At 56.0% G+C, this 5,953-nt stretch overlaps 1 protein-coding gene across 1 annotated transcript in view; it reads left to right on the top strand.

Moving 5' to 3' along the window:
* Positions 1 to 6: 6 nt before the first annotated feature.
* OAF (out at first homolog) overlaps positions 7 to 5,953 on the top strand; it is a 39,088-nt gene continuing 33,141 nt past the window's right edge. The window contains exon 1 of the mRNA XM_019510172.1: positions 7 to 172. The gene's annotated coding sequence lies outside the window, so the exon portion shown is untranslated. The remainder of the gene's footprint in view (positions 173 to 5,953) is intronic.

Below are 5,953 nucleotides of genomic sequence, written 5' to 3'. Positions count from 1 at the left end.
GCTGCTGCTGCCCGGCCCCGCGGCGCCGTCGGAGCTGCGGGTGCGGGTGCGGCTGCCCGACGGGCAGGTGACGGAGGAGAGCCTGCAGGCGGACAGCGGCGCCGACTGCATCGGCCTGGAGCTGCGCAAGGGCGACGGCACCCTGCTCTCCCTCACCGCCGACTTCCGCCGGGTAGGGCCGGCGGGCCCCGGGGTCATGCCGGGGGCTTGGCTGCCGCGCCCCCCCGCCGGGATCACAGCTTCAGCCGGGGCCGCCGGCTTCGCAGAGGGGGGTTTGCCGAGGCTCGTGCGAGCAGCCCCGCGGTCGCTCGGGGCAGGGAGCGTCCCAGGCGCCTGGTGGGACGGAGATGGGGCCGGTTTTGTCGAGTCCCTGCCCGTTCCCCGGTCTCCGTGGAGCACCTCTGCCTCCTAGCCAGGGCTTCTCACCCCGAGCCCTCCGAAGAGCGCGTTAGAGGCAGGTGGCATCATCCCCATTACAGAGATGGAGTTGCGGCCGCACTAGACGAACCCGAGGGGGCCTGGGTCCTATTAGCGGTGTAGCCGTGGCAGCAAATCTTGTCTAAGAATCGGAGTAGATACCTGGGCCTTTAGCCCCCGCTGAGCTCAGTCCTACCTCAGCTCAGCTGCTCTCGCTACCGGAGTTGCAGACGCAGCAGTGACTGTAGTGTGCCGTGCCCCCAGGGCGCAGGGATGGCAATGACTGTAGTGTGCCGTGCCCCCAGGGCGCAGGGACGGCAGTGACCGTTGTGTGCCGTGCCCCCGGGGCACAGGGATGGCAGTGACTTCTGTACCATGCCCCCGGGGCACAGGGACAGGACTGACTCTAGTGTGCCATGCCCCCGGGGCACAGGGACGGCAGTGACTGTTGTGTACCATGCCCCCGGGTCGCAGGGACAGGACTGACTCTAGTGTGCCGTGCCCCCGGGGCGCGGGGACGGCAGTGACTGTAGTGTGCCGTGCCCCCGGGGCGCGGGGACGGCAGTGACTGTAGTGTGCCGTGCTCCTGGGCCCAAGGGACAGGGAAGGCACTTGGTCTAGTCAGGGATGTGTCGGTGCCACAGGTCACCTGACTCCTGGGCCAGTGCCCTTGTCCCCTTGGAGTGGCGTGTACCCCTGGGCACACGTAAATCTGTGGCTGGGAAGTAACGGGTCCTGAAATCTCTGCCTTTGGGGCTCAGTTGGCTCTGTCGTTTAGGGGTAATGCATGGTGGAGACGCAGCCTCCCTTCTGTTCACAAGGCACAGCCTGGCCAGGACAGGCTCCTTCCCCTTCCTCTGTGTGGCAATGCCGGTGGCTGCATCCATCCCCCTGTGGGATTAGCTGCCGCCTCTCCTCCCTGTGGCATGGATGTTGAAGGGATGGGCACCGCGTTGGGAGCAGGGTCTGGGCGATCACCTCTGGGATCGAGGGAAGATGTCCAGTCTCCATGACGGGAAATCCTTCCCTTCTCATCCCGACCCCTTTGGGTGTAAAGTGGTTCATCTGCCAGGAAGATGAATGACTCCTGGGGGCTGGAGGAGGAGGGGGTAGCGGTGGCCAGTGGAATTTGCTGGCATCTGCCAGGCCTGTGTGGATGCGGCAAGTTTTCCATTGCAGTCGAGCCTCAGGAGAGCCCAATTCTCTCTGCTCTGTGTGTGGCACAGCTGTTGTTACGGCTTTCCGTCCCAGCCCTGTTTACTCACGTGGACTTGACTGCTTCCAAGCAGAAGGAGGTAAAAGCCCAAGAATCCTCTTCGGGTAGAGGCGGTACCTTTTATTAGACCAACTGAATAGTTGCACAGAAGTTGTTCTTTGCGAGCGTTCAGACACGCACGTCCTTCTTCAGGCAAAAAAAAGAAATTGAAAATGGTCAGAGAAATTAAAGAGGGTCAGAGATCTCTCAGGTATGAAAAGAGTCGAGAAGCAGATGGAGATTGTGCCCAGACCTGCTGCAAGCCGTGGAGCCCTGCAGCCAATCCGCCTGGGTAGTCCTGGCCTCTGCCCAGTGTGCCCATCATGGCCAAGGCTTTCTTAACCCTCTCCCAGTTGGTTACAGGCCCCGTCTGTCTCTCCAATTGCCCCAGCTCAGCCACTGGCCTCTTGGTCTAGTTCTTCAAAGGATACCGCTATATTTTCTCCCTCTCAAGCTGTTCCAAGTTAAGCCACCTACTGCCAGGGGCTATAAGGCCAAAATCCCCTCTTGTCCCTAAAGATGGTCTTCTCAGATCAGGGCTGGAGCAAGTGGGCAGGGGGACAAGGGAGGGAGGGAAGTTCACAGATTTTCCTCCCTTGCTGCGGAGAGAAAACTTCGCTCGGCAGAGCAGGCGACCCAGTACCTCTCCTTCAGCACCAGCCAACGTTAGAGTAACTTTGGTGTCAACGATGTACCAAAATGCTCCCTGCTCGGAGGAAATTGGAGTGCGAAAGACAGATGCAGAGAGAACGGCAAGCCCAGAGGAGGGAATAAAAATCTGTCTTGGCTCCAAATTATGTCGGCACAAGCGTTTGCCAAGGAAAACCCGAGCGCTTCTCAGCGCCTCTACCCTGGCTCCGCGGGAGCTGCGGATGCTGGGTTGCAAACTAGGGACGTGCAGATGCTGCCGTCCTCCCGCCGACCCCCGAGGATTTGCACTCGAGGTTTGTTCTGCAGAGCCGAGGCCTGCGTGTGTTTGCGGGGAGGAGAGCAATTATCCGGAGGTCTCCTTTAGGTTCCACTTTGGTTTTAAAGCATCAAATCCAAGAGGCTTAAAAAGTCCTCTCCGTGTGGGAATGCCTTGACGTAGACATCGCTGTTAGGCACCGTTGACTGCGCAACGCCTGTTTCTTGCTACAGCAGCTCGGGGCTTGCAGGGGGGGAGTTGTTTGGTTTAATGGCTTTGCTGGAACGTAGTTAAAGGAAAACCAGAGAAACATAAAAGCCTGTGAGGTAGACTTTCAAGTGCAGCAAGGGAACGAGGAGTGCGAGCTGCATCCTGGCTCGGGACCCTGTTCAGACCCGGCCTCCTGGCTTCACCCAGGCATTACTGTGTTGAACTCCGTCCTGCTCCGGTGCTCTGCTCCATGTCACTGCCCAGTGTCCCTCCTCCTTAAGGGCAGAGGTCTCTGGGCTCTTCGCCTCTGGAAACGCAGCTGGAGGTGTTTATCTGGGTTTCTCAGGCTACTCCTGTGGTTACGCTGTGGCCAGGATGCCAGCTTCTTGCACAAATGATTTTTCCAGCTCCTTGGCATGAACTGGGGAGGCTTAGTTCTGAGGCAGAGGCTTTTTTTGAAGGGAGAGGGCTGCTAAGCCGTACAATAGAGAGGAAAGACGATCCAGGCCTGAGGTGGTGAGCTGGGGGCTTTGGGGAACGCTGTTCAATTCCCAGCCTCGCTCTGTCCTTCCTGCAGTGCCTTGGGACCTCCTGGCCCTCTGTAGCGCTAGGCCCGGGGTAGGTACACTTCTTTCCCTGCCGTTGTAGCTGGCTGAGTCACTAGCCTTTGTGAACTAGAGTCTGGCTGCCTCAGTTTCCCCATCTGTAAACAGGGATAATAAAAGTGACCTCCGTGCCCTAATCTGCATTAAAATCTCCCGAGGAAAGCGGTAGTAGGTAAGAGCTAGTGGCATCGTTACTAGGTGGGGAGGTCGGGGCATGGGAGTGCCTCCTCCATAGGCTGCCTCTCCCCTCGGGACCCTCAAAACAAGGCACAACTCTGCATAGGAAAGACCCGTGCTGGGGGCTGCAGCAGGCAATCTAATCTAGGATCAGCCGCGTTAGTGATGTCGACATGAAACCCATTTGTTAAACGGTCTCTTTCCTTGTGTTACTTGGCTGGAATTCACCCCACGGCAGAGGGGCCGGCCCGAGGCTTGTGCTCCACTTAATTGCACTTGAGCTCTGTTTTCAAGCACTGGAGTGGAGCTGGAGTGGTGCCTACAGCCTTGCCCTGGCCCTCTCTGCAGGGTGGGGCTGCTCTCACCCGAGGAGCTGGAACTGCCAAAGGACTTTAAAAAAAATCCCCTGGCTGTGTCGCCACTGCCATGTGCCACTTTGCATTTCATCCATTTCGGAGCAGGATGCAGACCCTGATGCCCAGCGACACTCGGGAGCCCCCCCTTCCCAGAGCAGCACATGGTGAGCAGCTGGGGAAGAAGTGCTCCGCATGCCAGCAGTGCTGGCGGAGCTGCCTGTCAGCAGTAGCACCAGGGAGTTAGAGCAGCCCTGGGGCAGCTGCGACTTATCGGGGGATGTGCCCTCCGCAGAGCATCCCAGAGCGTGGGAGGTGGAAAGATGTTATCGCTCGTGTTCCCACGCTGCCTCCTGACTGCAGTGAGCTTCGCCCTCCAGGTCTCGGAGCGGCTGGATCGGGCTTTGGGGCTTTCTGGCTGCAGCACTCACCTGCTGGGATACTGAGGAAGTGCCTACCCCGTTCTGTGCCTCAGTTTCCCCTGCCATAAAAAGCATTACCTACCTCTGTGAACCACTGTACAAGCTCTGGGTGTAAAGTCCTTTTAAATCCAAAGTGTATCTTGTCTGTTGTGCACTATCTTCCCTGCCTGGGGTGTTCAGTGCTGGATCAGAGTTGAGATTAGCGCCCCTCCTTTTGTTGTGTTGGAAAGTAACGTTGGGATTACATTTCTCTTTTGTTTTATCAAACGGCTGTTTGCTGTTTCACCAACAAAAAAAAGAAAAGAAACCAAACCACTCCTCTCTCCGTATTGTTGAATCTAAACTCTTTGGCAGCCTCTTCGCAATAAGGACTGCATTCCCACCCTCTGGCCGGCAAGCGGGGTGGGTGGTTAATACCCAAGTAGACATAAGTGATTTATTTTTCTTATAATTACTGAGGGAAAAAAAATTGTGTATGGGGCTGGGTGCAGAGAGGGCCAAATACTTAACCTGTGTGGTGCCAGTAGCTTCAGCATGTTGCACTGCTGCTAAAAGAGCTACTGCTGTTTATGCTGGAGTTGAACATAGAGGCCTCAGCACCAGGGATCCCCTGTGTAAATGGGGAATAGCTGATGCATGTATTGTATCTGGAAACCCAGGCTGCCAGAATTGAGGGGAGGGTCTTTCTCCCTTTGGGAATGTCAGAAGGGACATGGCTAAGGCTGCTGGCATTTTGAAGTGTGTTAAGTCAAAAGCCAGTTTCCAGCCAAATGGAGGTATATTATCTCGTCTGCCTGCTGCTGGGTTCTTGCACCTACCTCAGAAGGCGCTGGCCATAGTTGGGGATGAGATCCTGGGCTAGACATGGCTTGGGTCAGATCTGGTCTGGCAAGTCTGGTGTTCTTCCTGGACATGTGGACACCCATGCCCAGGTGAAAGTTGGAGTAGTTAGGCAGCTGCACACCAGGACTCGGGCATCTGCTGCTCCCTTGCTCCCCTACAACTGCAAACAGCAAGCATGTGAAGAGGGGGAGTGAACAGAACTGCTCTAATCCCTAGTGTGCCTGCCTGCTCCCCTTCCCTTTCGAAGCACTAAGCTATAATTGCCTGTGTCCTAGGCTGTGACTGGCAAGTATGAATGATTCCTCTTTTTTTTTTTTGTCTTGCATGCTCCCAGGACATTTGTGCACAAAGCTCTCTGCAGTTGGCTTCTTCACAGGTGGGATTTGAGCAGCACAAACCAAGAAACTGGGCAGTGCCATCCCAGGGTGTGCTTTTCAAAGGCTTCCTCTCAGTGCCCTAAGACTGTGTGGTAGGACAGATGAACCAACTCCCTGCAAGTTACTGGGAGTTAATAGAAGGCTTTTTCACTCTCTCTACAGGAGGAAATCGAGCGATTTTAGTATAGATAATCAGGAGCTCTGGAAACCCAGAACCAAGTTCTCTGCAGGGCTCCCTCTGATATTGCATTTGCCAACATTTAATTTTGCATTATTGAAGTGTGTATTTTCTGGGCATTTGAAGTTTTTGAAGGGGGGTGCTGTATTAGACTACTGAGTTGTCTGTTCCCCTGTAGAGCGATTCCACTTAAGAACGCTGTGTTTTTA

Source organism: Gavialis gangeticus, unplaced genomic scaffold, assembly GCF_001723915.1.
Source record: "Gavialis gangeticus isolate Ggan-Ray unplaced genomic scaffold, GavGan_comp1, whole genome shotgun sequence".
In the NCBI taxonomy this organism is placed as follows: domain Eukaryota; kingdom Metazoa; phylum Chordata; order Crocodylia; family Gavialidae; genus Gavialis; species Gavialis gangeticus.
This window is presented reverse-complemented; position numbering and strand designations above follow the sequence as displayed.